Below are 14,896 nucleotides of genomic sequence, written 5' to 3' on the forward strand. Positions count from 1 at the left end.
TCTGCCTTAAAAACCCCATTTAAATGTGTGTATTCTACGCACATCAATATCCGTTGGAATTGGGATCCATGTCCATGAAATTGGGAGTTATCCTATTGAATTGACGATCATAGAGACTTCCCTCTGGCTATTTCTCATTCTAGGAAATAATTTGCCGCTTCGAGTCAATTTGGTAATTTTCCACTTTCGGGTACTTGGGATGAAATTTCCCACCTCGGGGAGTAATTTGACTTGTTTTGATGCTTTTCGGAAGCTATACTGGTATTTGGCCCATCCAAAGACTAAAATGTAATTTTGTTGGGTTAGGGACTAAACTTGTAACTTTTCAAAAAAATTCCCCTCGGGGTGCGAACCGGGCTCCTATATGTCTTATGCGGACTTGCACTAAATTTTTGGACTAAAACTTGATTTTGATAGGTCGGGGACCAAAATGACATTTTTGCCCCTTCCTTAGGACATATAAATGGTCTTATCCACACATTCTTCCTTCACCTTAGCCATTTCCCTCACTATTCTCTCTAAAGCTCTTTTTAATCTTCCTTTAATTTCTCACCTAATTCTTAACCATTTTTCACAAAAATCAGTCTCTAAATGGCAAGTTCATCTTTTAGATTCGCTGGATGCACCCCAGTCGCACCAAATTGGAAGTTTTTTGCCTTGATTTTCTACCAAAATGACCTTAGGCTTGTGAAAGAAGAGGAGATTCCTCTTTTAGCAAAATTGAGCATCCATCACGCTTTTCGAGCGGTGGGAGAGGTAATCTCTTGGCTTAAACTTCATTTTTTATGACTTAGAAACTTGGTATGCATGTTATTTACTCAAAATACATGAGAATTATGAAAATTTAAGAAAAATCTTAAAATCCTAGCCTATAGAGCCAATCAGTTGTATGTACAGCCAATCGACTGTGTGTATAGTCGATCGGCACTACGTAGTGTTGATTGGCACTGTGTAGAGCCGATTTTGGCTTTACACAATGCAAATCAACTGTACACAGGGCAAACAAAGGTGTTTTAGGGTTTGTTTTATGAAAAATAACACTAGATAAACATATACTTACCTCTTTGAAGTCTTTTATTGTGATGTTTAAATACCTATTATAGACGTAATACTTACCTCTTCGAAGTCTTTTTGTATGCATGTGATGTTTAAATGCCTATTTCTTACCTTTCAGAGTGATGTGGTGTCGATCCAATTTGCTGAAAATTTTTACGGGCGCGTGAGTGGTTTAATGAGCTGCCTAGCTCAGTTCAGGCTAGGATTAGGGACACCAGCTCTCGTCGGTTTGTAGCCACACTTCCCTCGATTACTGGGAGAGTTGATCATACCTCAGTTTATGCTTTGATTGAGAGGTGGATGGATATGACACACACCTTCTACACTCAATTTGGTGAGTTGACTCTCTTTCCTCTTTCATTTTCTGCTATCACTAGCATCGATTTCTCTGGCACGCCTATGCTCTTCGATGATGATATCCATCATCAATGCTCCGATGTCTGAGAGCGCTTCATCATCGACTTATTCGGGTTCTTGCCGACATTTAAGAACGCGATATGCATAAATTACCAATGCATCCCTCTCCATTACTGGGGCTTCATTCCTTGAAAGGTTTGGGAAGTTGACCAAATGGCTTGAGCTTCTCTAGTGTACCTCTTTGGTATGACCCTATTCAGCGACTCGAGGAACTCGCTGAAATATCATTACCTAGCTCTTCTACGGGATCGGGACTAGGTCGCTTCTTACAATTGAGGGTCTGTGGCTCTCCGCGTATCTTTATCATCAGATGGACATCGCCATTCACGGTAGTAAGAGAATCTAGGGTTTTTGGCACATGATCCACGTAATTTGCTCTGACTTCTTTTGCTCAGTTCCTTTCTTATACAGATAACATGCATGATGACACTTTGTTCTGCAGGTTTGGGCCTTGGAGATTGGCTTTGTGGTGTGCTCACAGCCCATATGTGCTTCATAGGCTTTTCCCAGCCATAGCCACTGGGGCTCGAGCAAAAATGTTGCAGTAGAGTGGTCACAGGTCCACGTGCTCTATATCTGGATCAACAGCCTGACTTGGGACATGGTAAATACAATTCATTAGTTATATTTGTGCTTTATTTTTATTTGTTACTTACCTTTTCTAGTTCACGAATTTAGAGTAATTGGCTAGGGAATGCAGCCAATGGGGCCTTATATGTTGTCTGCGGCTGACCTCGAGCAGAGAAGGGTACTACTAGCAGGGCCTACCTGTCAGGCTTAGTATCTCAGCAAGAGGATTTACGGCTAAGAGCAAGGTCCTAGCAGGTATTTAATCCGGATAAGAACTAGCGGAGTGCATGAATGGGTATGACGAGCTATAAGACTTCACCATCTGATCACGGTTGATGAATTACACCTCGTTCATCCATAAGTTGTTGGGGACTCTACTCTTAGTGATGACGCCATTATCCAGGTATTTTCTCCAATTCTCTTAGAGTTCTCTCTCTTTTTTGTTGTGTACTGCTCGTTTATTCATTTATTTACAACTTTTCCACTAGGCTCCTATTTCTCATAAGCCGACTGAAAGGACGGTCCTCTCGATGCTCTAGGCCTTCTCATGTTGTAGGTTTATCTGCCGGTGTGACTTTTGAGGCACCTCCTATGGTCGTGCCTGACGTGGTTCTGGGGATCGTCTCATTCCCCCCCTGATCCGATGGTCTTATATTGGAGCCCACTCGGTGTGACAGAGCACCGACTCACCATGGATCAGTATTGTCCTTCGGAGTTCATTCTGAGCACTTGCATGAATGTAAGCTTATTCTTTGCTTTTGTGTTTTCACCTCTTGGTTTTCCTAAAAAGATTAGTCACTTATATACAAATGCAGGTATAAAGGCATCAGTTTGAGCACATACATCGACTAGTCGGGGCTGTAAGGAGACAGTTCTTTGTTCTCAGTGAAGAATGGTGGGTAAGAACCAAAATAAATTATAAATTATGAAATGAAAAATGTATGCATGAAAATGTGCTAACCAATTCTCCTTTTTGGGTTTTCATTAGGGGGGCCACAAAGGATTGCAGGGGCAGTTAGACGATCACATTGTTAGCTTGATGCTCAGCAATGTTGAACTGATACACTGACCCTTCAGCTATCGGCCTTGCAGACCTAGGGAATGGATGCTTAATCGGATGACGAGATGGATAGTTCGGGAGGGAACTCCGGCTTTTGATTTTTCTTTGCTTGTATTTTTATTTTGATTATTGTAAAACTTTAGACCTTCTGTAGACTTTTATTTTTGAAGATAAAATGTGGCTTTTGAGTTACCCTCATTTTGCTCAATTCTTTTCATTTCTGCACTTAAATGAGCTTGCGTGCGTCGAAAATCAAGTAAACACCGAAAACACATTGCCAAAATGGGTTAGAAATTGTATTGGGAGGCCATACAGCCAAATCTCTTTTCTTTTATTATTGCCTTAACTTTTGCCTAAGCCGCCCTTTTGGGTTTTAACCTTAGCGGACAATATTTTTGCCTAAGCCGCCCTTTCGGGTTTTCAACTTAGCTTTTCCTTTCCTTTTTTCTTTTTATTTTTTCTCTTTGTAGATTTGGCTATGGGAGGAGCTTAAGACTTTAACCTCCCCTAGCTTTTACCCGATTCAAGAGGACTCTAAAACTAGCTACTCTATCTAAGGATGCAAATGAAAATGCAAAGAGAAATAAAAGTTATGCTTCTTTTCAGATCTTGTTTATTTTGCTTAGAACTTTTAGTTTTGTTTTCCTTTCAATTAGTGTGTAAAGTGGTAAACAGACATACATATGTTCGATACAATTCTAAACAATTTTATTCATTTAGTAAAAGCCCAGAGGGGTACATTTTGATTTCTCACGATATAACTCTTGTCATCAACCAGTCTTTTCAGATTTTCCAGCTAATTATTTTCTTTGCCCTGACTTCTGCTTGACTCACCTTTTCAGGTTTCTTGATCAACTGGCTGTTTTTTCTATTATTATTTATTTTTATTTTTATAGATGGTATTTCTTGAGACGATCAATGTTGATTGGCTCAATGAACTCATTCTCTTCTAGGTCTGAGATCTTAGTAGCACCTCTGGACAGAATCTTCTTGACCAAGTACAGGCCTTCCTAATTCGGCCTGAACTTCCCTCTCGGGTCAAATGTAGTAGGTTTTGTATGCTTCAATACTAAATAACCAGCTCTGATCTTTCACGGTCTTACTTTCTTGTTGAATGCCATGGCTATCATTTTTTGATATAACTGCATGTGATATAGGGCTTTCATCCTTTTCTTGTCAATCAAAGGCAATTGGTATTCTTTGCTCAACCTATCAGTACTCTGGTATTTCAGCCTCCAATACAACTTTCAAAGACTTCAACTCTCACTAAACTGGCAAAACTGCCTCAGTCCCATAAACCATAGAGTATGGAGTTTGCTCAGTCGATGTTCGCTCGGTTGTCCGATATCCCTAAAGTGTGAAGGGTAATTGAAACGACCAGTTCTTGTGGATGCACACCATCTTTGAAAGTATTTTCTTTAGATTCTTATTGGTTGCTTCTACAGCTCCATTTACCTGAGGTTTATATAGAGAAGACCTGTGATGTTCGATCTTGTACTCTGCTAGTAGGTCTGCTGTCTCACCCACGAACTATATCTTGTTATCCATTACAATGTGATGTAGGACCCCGTATCTACAGATCAGGTTCCTTTCTATAAATTTGGTCGTCTGCTTGTTAAATGTATGTCCTAAAAGCCAATTAGACTTATGCTTTTTGGTTCATACATTATGATATTATTATGTTTTTAATATCATTTTATTAGTGGCAGTTGTCTATCATTAATTTTTGTAGTAATATAATTATTGAATGAGTCCAATAATATTTATTAAAGACTCCATTCTCAAGAGTTGAGAATATGAGTGACAGATGATTGATGTGTATGGAATACACACATCTAAATAGGGATTTTAAGGCATAATTTATGTACATTTGGATGTGAATTGGTCCCAACACTCACCCTATGCATTTTTTTATGTGCTTTAGGTACAAAAGAAGTCAAAGAGTGATAAAGGGAAGAATTTGTCGTCAAAGTTGCCAAAACAAGTCAAGTTTGCGCATCCCTAATCTGAACATGGCCGTATTGGTTTCAACACTAGCCGTGTTCCCAACACGTGCACCAACACGGCCATGTTAGTGCATCAAACATCAAAGAAACAGAAGTTTTAGGGAGCACGACCACAGAGAGTAACACGGGCATCAACACCAGCCCGTGTTAGTAACACGGCCGTGTTGGCGGCGACAGGGGGAATTAGTTAAAATAAAGAAGAGAGGAAAGAAAAAAGGAGGCGGGGAGAACGTCCCAAACCCTAACTTTTATCTCCCTAAGGGTTTTCTGAGCTGAAACAAAGGGAAAAGGAGACTTGGATCAAGGTTTCAATCGGGTTCCCTTCAAAGATTGAAGATTGGGCGAGGTTCGTTGATTGGTTTTCAAATCGAGCAAGAGGAATATGAATCGATTCAATTCGAGCAAGAGGAATTGGGGCTGTTTACTCTCATCCAAGGGTGTAATCGGGTTTTCTCTACCTTTACTCATTGTTGTAATTGAATTCTTGTCTATTTTGATAATGAACATTATTAGCTAGATTGAATAAATCCATTGGGATTTCTTTACTATGTTGGCTTAGTATTATATTGTTGGATTGTTTGGGTTAGTTTTGTATTCTTTTTACTTTCAGTATTAATAAGATAATGCATCATTCATGAGATGTTGCGAATTGTGTGTTTAGATTGCTTTGTGTGATTGAAAAGTCCATTTGGCAATTGGAATTTTGAATAGCAAGAACTGGTTAATAATCGCTTAGAGATAAGGATAATTAACCAGCCGGATTAAGAATTAACAAAGCTTAATAGAGGCGAATTAAAGCTTAATGCTAATTTAAGAATTAATCGTTAGGAAGAGATTCCAACTTTAGGTTATTAGGTTTAGGAATTCGGTTATCTCAAGAGAGAAACCCAATTCGGTTAAGAATTCATCCACGGGGTAGCATAATTAGACTCACCAATCCTTTATCTTTTGTTTGATTGCCAACTAGTTTAGGTTCCCTTTGGATTTGCTTTCTTGTCTTGGTTATTTTAGTTATCAATTACTCGTGCATCTCCCTTAGAACTTAGCTTGTCGCTATTAGTTAGTTTAGAAATTATTTATCATTCATTTTAGGATAATATAACAAAGAACAAAGGAGTAACTCTGGGCTTTCACTTTCCTAAGGAATACGACCTTGATACTTGCCATTAGTGCTAGACTGCATCGATAGGTACACTGCCTTAGATTGCAGCTAACATAAATAACATACATCAAGTTTTTGGCGTCGTTGCCGAGGAATGTTTGAAAACTAGAGTGAAATTTGCTATTTGTTAATTTAGCCATTTTATTTATTTATTTCTATTTTGTTTGTATATATTTATTTAGTTAAGTTTATGATTCAGGTAGTGAATGATAAGGAGGTTCAATGTTAAATTCAAACTCTTTGTATGATGCGTTGGAAAATGGGATTAGGAACCAAGAGAGTGCTAAAAATTGGGATACCCGTGCATCTTTAGAAGCTCGAGTGGAATCGTTTTGCAGGCTCTGGAATCAACTCTCCACTCCTATCCTTTCATCTCAAGTTTTTGTGAATTTTGTTGTGGTTTACATTTGAGTAATGATTGTCCATTGTATAGTGATGTTGCTCATTGTTCTTATAACCATGAGCGAATTGAATTATACAGGAAGTTGGCCAAATGACTCGTATAGAAGCACTGATCAAGAGTGGAGCACTCATTCACCCTTTGGATGGAGTTTAGATGGCCCGAACCACGGAATCTAAGTAACCACATCGTGACTAATCTTGCACCTTGACTCAAGATGAAGAGTTAGTGTCGGAGAAGCTGATGATGAAGTTCATTACAAGTCTTGATGATAGATTCCAACAAATAGAGGGGGTACTTGAAAGTCAACAAGCCTCAATTAAGAACATAGAACATCAAGTAGGCTTGATCTTCAAGTTAGTAGCTGAAGAGCAATTGGGAACTCCATCAAACGCTACTGAATTTGAGGAACACTTGAGCGCCATTACTTTGCGTTCAGGTGGGAATTTTTCTGGTTTATCTATTATGTTTGACGATGATGCTTCTGTGCAGGACCATTTCTTGAACATGGAGATGGAACCAGAAAAGGAAGAGGCGAACATAATTCCTCTGAAAGACTATCAACAAGAATGTACGATTGATGATCTTTGAGTTGCGATTAGAGGAATTGTTGGTAGATTTTCCACAAGTCCCTTCGATGATGGAAGATGAGCACGAGTTATCCAATGAAGAAGTCTTGAAAGAGCTCGAGTTTCTTCTAGTAAGTGAACCAAGCCAAGGACTGAAGAAAACCATCGACACTCCTGAAGAAATTGCCCAACCATCGATCCTTCCAATTATTGAAACTCCAGCTTTCAAATTAGAAGAGCCCCTATAGCATCATGACTACGTTCAATTATACGAGAAGCGAGTTTTGCCCATCATACTGGTAGCTCGCTTGACAGTCGGGAAGAGGAAGTCGACGATTATCCCTTTAAGCGGATACTTGAAGCCATTTTCTTGGAAGAAGGATGGATGGTCGTTAATCCCCACCGTTTGCTTTTCACCATGAGTCCAGCTAAGAAGACTCATCACATCAAAAAGAAGCGCTTTTGGGAGGCACCCCAAACTTTATCTTTAATCTCTAATATTTTAACCTTTTGTTTTGAAACATTTTATTAGTTTTAGTTTTCATATTTTGTTTAATTTTTGTTTCAGTTTTGATTTTAATTCTTCATTTTATTATTTGTAGCCACTCCTCTACCACAGACTAGCCAACGCCTTGATATACCTGCTGATGCACCTCTTTTCACTCTGGAGCTATAGTTAGGGCAGTATTAGTTCTTTTTCCTTTTTCATTTCTTATATATTTTTTACACTGGGGATAGTGTGTCCTTCAAGTGTGGGGTGGGTGATATTTATCCCATCTCAATTATTTGTTTATTCTTTGTGCAATTTTTTGTAAAATTTTGAAAATTTTTTACTTTGTTTCAATGCTCTTACTGTTGACTTGCTTTTGGAAATCCTGTTTATGTCCATGTGATCGGGTAAAACCGATAGTGTTGAGTCTTGCGGAAGAGTGTAAGATAATTAGTTTGAGTTTTGTACTAAGTTGCTTTGGTTTATCTAATTCTGTTTTGATGATTTTTGTTTGGAACCTACTCAAAAGCATACTTGTGAGAAATTGAGCCTAAATTGTAAGCATACACTTTATATGCTTGTATTTATTTCTTGTTGAGAGTGCCAATTATTGTCTTTACTTTTAGAACTTGCTCGGTAATGCTTATGAGGGCCACAATGAGAGTTTAACACTTTGGTATGATAGAGGCACTTAGGTTTTTCATTCTAGCCAAATAGCCTTCATTCGTTTATTGATTCTGTAGATAACCCCTTCTTTCACCATTTTTTTTATCATATTCCATTACCACTTAGTTTTATTCTGCTTTGGGTTATGATTTTGCACATGAGTTATTTTTATTGGGAATTTTTGTCTTGGAAATAGCTTTGGAATCTTGTAGCAGCTTACTTCAATCTAAAAAGAAATTCACTCTATTATGTGAATGTTCTCCCCTTATGAAAAAAGGAAAAAAAGAAAAAAAAAAGAAAGAAGAAAAATATATAAAAAGAAGAATAAGAGGGAAAGGTGATGAAAAGAAAGAAAGTAAGTGAGCTAAACATTTTGACTTGATTCCTATTTCCCACCTTGGACTACTATCCATTGTTTACCCCTTGTGATTATTATGACTTGTGTGCATGTCATGTATTTCATTGCAGAACACCATAGCTTCAACATCTTATCAAATTTACCTACCCCTACCTAATCCCCATTACAACCCTTATAAAGACCTCTTGACATGGTTGTTGACTCTCCATAAGTGGTAGGAGTAGGATTTGAGAGCAAGCATATAGTAAGTAAGGCAGTAGTTGATGCATTGAGCGATTAAACACTACCCTTTAAACACTTTGAGTGATTTATAATGAATCTGGTGAGGAGTTGGTTCTAAATAATTTTGTTGAGACAGTATTTTGCGAATTATTGGCATCTTGGTTGTGATAATTGAATTGATTGCTTCGTTTCTTTTTGCTTGAGTTATGCTTGTTAAGGATATGAGTAGGAGCTCTTTAGCTTGTCTGTTAGTTTAAGTGTTGTTCCTTAGTGGTTTATTTTCCTTATTTTACTTTTGATTGCTTGAGGATAAGCAATGAGCTAAGTGTGGGGTTATTTGATGTGCGTAGAATACACACATCTAAATAGGGATTTTAAGGCAGAATTTATGTACATTTGGATGTGAATTGGTCCCAACACTCACCCTATGCATTTGTTTATGTGCTTTAGGTCCAAAAGAAGTCAAAGAGTGATAAAGGGAAGAATTGGACGTCAAAGTTGCTAAAACAAGTCGAGTTTGCGCATCCCTAATCTGAACATGGCCGTGTTGGTTTCAACAGGCGTGTGTTCTATCGTCTTTCCAACACGGCCGTGTTGGTGCATCAAACATCAAAGAAACAGAAATTTTAGAAAGCACGGCCACAGAGAGTAACACGGGCATCAACACTAGCCCGTGTTGGTAACATGGCCACCAATACGGCCGTGTTGGCCGGCGATAGGGGGAATTAGTTAAAAGAAAGAAGAGAGGAAAGAAAAAAGGAGGCGGGGGAGAACGTCCCAAACCCTAACTTTTATCTCTCTAAGGGTTTTCTAAGCTGAAACCAAGGGAAAAGGAGACTTGGATCAAGGTTTCAATCGGATTCCCTTCAAAGATTAAAGATTGGGCGAGGTTCGTTGATTGGTTTTGAAATCGAGCAAGAGGAACAAGAATCGATTCAATTAGAGCAAAAGGAATTGGGGCTGTTTACTCTCATCCAAGGGTGTAATCGGGTTTTCTCTACCTTTACTCATTGTTGTAATTGAATTCTTGTCTATTTTGATAATGAACATTATTAGCTAGATTGAATAAATCCATTGGGATTTCTTTACTATGTTGGCTTAGTATTATATTGTCGGATTGTTTGGGTTAGTTTTATATTCTTTTTGCTTTCAGTATTAATAAGATAATGCATCATTCATGAGATGTTGTGAATTGTGTGTTTAGATTGCTTTGTGTGATTGAGAAGTCCATTTGGCAATTGGAATATTGAATAGCAAGAACTAGTTAATAATCGCTTAGAGATAAGGATAATTAGCTAGCCGAATTAAGAATTAACAAAGCTTAATAGAGGCGGATTAAAGCTTAATGCTAATTTAAGAATCAATCGTTAGGAAGAGATTCCAACTTTAGGTTATTAGGTTTAGGTATTCGGTTATCTCAAGAGAGAAATCGAATTCGGTTAAGAATTCATCTACGGGTAGCATAATTAGACTCACCAATCCTTTATCTTTTGTTTGATTGCCAACTAGTTTAGGTTCCCTTTGGGTTTGCTTTCTTGTCTTGGTTATTTTAGTTATCAATTACTCGTGTATCTCCCTTAGAACTTAGCTTGTAGCTATTAGTTAGTTTAGAAATTATTTATCATTCATTTTAGGATAATATAACAAAGAACAAAGGAGTAACTCTGGGATTTCATTTTCCCGAGGAATACGACCTTTATACTCGCCATTAATGCTAGACTGCATCGAAAGGTACACTGCCTTAGATTGTAGCTAACACAAATAGCACACATCAATGATCTTTAGAATAAATATTATAAAATAGTTCTTGGTTGTAGGAATAAATATTGGACATCTTTAATCCGGAAGACGAACATAATGCATTATAAATATTGGACATCTTTAATCCGGAAGACGAACATAATGCATTTTACCCTATGATTAGTATGAGATACTAATATATATAGGATGGTAAGTCTCATGCCATTTAGTATGAGTTACTAAATTAATCATTATGGGTCACTTCTGAGACGAGTGGACTAAACATGACTTGAAGAAATAATGAATCACGTGGATGATTTACTTAAGTCACTAATTCATTATTAAGTTATGATGGTGTAACTAATCCTCAGACCTGAGATGATAGAGTTGTCTCATGAATATGTAATTGGAGTTTGCTTATGCTTTATATCCATACTTGCAGATAGTGGCTCCAATTGCATATGCATGGAGGCAGGTGTTCATCAACAAGGAATCCATTGCCTTGAGTAAACAAGGAGAATATCCTATGCGATTCAATAATATCTTGAACTAAGAAATCCTTGGCCGAGGTAATTATGATTAATAAGAAAGAGGTTTTCGCATTAATCATATTTAGTCAAGATGTATCCTGGATTTGGTCATAGAATCAAGTTAGTGGATTTGACTATTCCATGATCTTCACTTGATCGAGATATTGTTCAATGTAAGAATTTAATTACACGGTAATCATAAATAAAGGCTTCATGGATGATCAATGCCTTTATTATTAATTGGGTAATTATAATATATTGTTAGACGTCAATTATAATTTATTGGAATGATTGAGGGACAATTATTTAATTTTTCCCTTAGTTGATTAAATTGTTTTAATTAATATTAAAGAGTTTAATATTAAATTCCCATTGCTAATTAATAATGAACCTAGAAAGTCACACATATTAAGATTAACTCAAGCACGACGATGTACTTGATTTGTACCTCGAGTAGGAACACTAGCATCTTCCGAAGTTAAAGTCAGTAAATGTCTAACTAATGATAAATGTATAATATATACGTGTTATATATTAAAGGAGCTTGGCACATGTCATCACAAAAGAGTTTGTAATGACATATATTTGTACAGCAGCTTGACACGTGTCATTACAAAAGGGTTTTATGATGACACGTGTCATGAAAGTAGCTTGACGTGTGTCATCATAAAAGGGTACATGATGACATTTGTTAGGAAAGCAGCTTGACATGTGTATCACTAAAAGGGTTTTATGATGACATGTGTTAAGAAAGCAGCTTGACACGTGTCATCACAAAAGAGTTTTATGATGACATGTGTCAACACTGCTTGACACATGTCATCACAAAAGAGTTTTGTAATGATATGTGTTTGTATAACTGTATTAAGGATTGTGAATTCTTAACACTATATAAGAGAGTTTCTTACTCCTATTATCATAAGAAGAAGAGAGATAATTTGACATACATACTATTATAACAAGGTTATCATAGTAGCAAACTTGAGAGAAGAGAATGAGTTCTTCATCTTTAAGGATTTAATAGCTTTGCTTGAGATTGGTTGTCTTAGATAATATGGAGGATTCTGCTTTTCAAAGGCTGTAGTCTTTTTCTTTATGTTCTTTACGTTCATAAAAGAAAAGTTATTTCCTTTCTTAACTTAAATCCTCAATTATAACTTGTAACCTTAATTTCCATGAGATGTAAAATACTTAGAGCTTTCGCTGCGTCACTACATGTGTTTTCTCCAACATTTCATTGCCCTTACGATGGTGAATGACTTAGCTTCGACCTATTTCGAGAAGTAGTCGATTGCCATGATTATGAACCTGTGACCATTCGAAGGAGGCTTTATTTCTCCGATGATGTCGATCCCCTAAGCTAAAAAAGACTAATGAGACATTAAGTTGTGCAGCTCGGTTGGAGGCATGTGACTCAGGTCACTGTATAGCTGGCATTCTCGACATTTCCTCACTAGTGCTATGCAATCCTTCTCCATTGTTAACCAATAATAACCTTACTGCATGATCTTTCTGGTTAGCACTATGCCACTCATATGAGGTCCACATACTCCTTTGTGCATTTCCTCCATCACTACCTGAGCTTCTACTTTAGTCACACATCAGAGCTATACACCTGATGCCATTCTTCTATACAAGACTCCCTTGTGGCTGATGTAGTTCTTGGCTTAAATCCACAACGCGTATCTTTCCTTGGCTATTGCTTCTTCTTGATACTCCCATCTATACTTGCATTATCCGATCCCCTTGATAACAAGGCACACTTGATTTCACGATCACCAACAGCTTCATTGATAGCTGCAAAGGATTGATCCACATAGACAATATAGTAGCTAGTGCATCCGCTATCTGATTCTCATTCCGAGGCAAGTGTACAAAGGAAGACTTAGAGTAGTTCCACACTAAAGTTTTGAGATAGTTGACGCACAGCTTCAACTTCTCTTCTTTTACCTCCCATTCCTCGAGGGCTTATTGGATTACTAGCATAGAGTTTCCGTAGACCATCAAATGCTTAGCTTCTGCTACTACAACCGTTTCTAATCTAAATAAACATGCTTTATACTCTGCCGTGTTACTAGTACTTTAAAGTCCAATCTCTTGTCCATTGGCAGCATCTCCCCTTCTGGCGCGATTAGAACTACCCCTAAGCCTGTCCTTCTTACATTCACGCCTCCATCAAAGTACATCCTCCACTCCTAGATCTCGATTGCCCCCAGATTCTCATCAGGCAAATCCAGATCCCAAGGGTCGTCTCCTTCGATCACGTTCTGGGATAGAAATTCAGCTACAACCCTACCCTTAACTATCTTCTTAGTGATGTATTCAATGTCGAATTCTGTTAGGAGCACCAACCATCTTGCCAGCTTTCCTGTAAGAGATGGAGTCTCAGATAAGTACTTCAGAGGGTCTATTTATGAAATTGCTTGCACCCTATAAGACTGAAAGTAGTGCCTCAACTTTCTAGTAGCCTATATTTTGGCTAGGCACGTTTTTTTCATGAGGTTGTACTTTGACTTGTAAGGTAGCAACTTCTTACTGAGATAAGAAACCGCATGCTCTACATCATTAGGCCCACACTACACCACAATTGCCCCATAGCTTCCTCTTCTAAGGCCAAGTAAAGGATCAGCGCTTGCGATCCTTCAGTGGCTTGAGTAGTGGTGGCTTCATCAGATGCTCCTTGATTCTGTCGAGGGCCTTCTAACAGTGTTCATCCCACATAACGGGCTTATGTTTCCTTAAGAGTTAAAGATAGGATCACAGACCATTATGAGTTTTGAATGAACTTGCTGATGTATTGCAAGCATCCTATGAAACCTTTAACTTCTTTCTCTGTCTTCGGTATTGGCATCTCTTGAATGGCTTTGACCAATACCGTCCTTCTTCGGGGTTGGAACTACGTTAGCCAACCATTTGGGTAGTCAACCACATCGAGAAAATTGGCCTTAACCTGCTTAGCAACTTCCTCTATATCTTCTCCACCCATTCTAGCCTCACTCTTCTCATCTTTTGCTTGACTAGCTTGATATGCGAATGAGTTGTGATATGGTGCTCTGCTATTTTCCTATCTAAACCTTGCATCCCATCGTAGGACCAAGCAAATACCGCTTTTCTTTCTTCTATTATTTTCTCAAATTCTTTCATCTCTTCAGGAGTTATATTGTGAGCTATTAGCATGTTCCACGGATTTGCATCTGTGCCTAAATTAAATGAATCAATTTGTATGAAATTAATGTCAACCATGCACATGTCATGATTAAAATGCACACTACTATCAGGAAAAACATTATACAAGTAAGCAAAATTATTTATATCATTGATCTTAAAGAGAAAAGAAACATCATCCTTATAAATGTTAGACGTTATTACATCATCATAAAATACATCAATGATATTACTTTCAATAAGAGCAGCTAATTCCTCTTGGCTTATCTTTTCCGATTGACCAACAGGCTCTTCTAGCTTCAGGTCTTTCATCTTGGTGGTGACCTTCTTTCAGACTTCCTTGATACTCAGCTCGACCATCTTGTCAATAATTAGGTTCTTAAAAATCTCGAACCATGGTACCTCAGTCCTAGCTACACTAATAGGTTCGGGCTCCATAGAGCAGGACTTGTACTCCTGGATGAACATGCCTTTTAGAGTCTTGC

The sequence above is a fragment of the Ricinus communis genome, chromosome 2, assembly GCF_019578655.1.
Source record: "Ricinus communis isolate WT05 ecotype wild-type chromosome 2, ASM1957865v1, whole genome shotgun sequence".
Taxonomy (NCBI): Eukaryota; Viridiplantae; Streptophyta; class Magnoliopsida; order Malpighiales; family Euphorbiaceae; genus Ricinus; species Ricinus communis.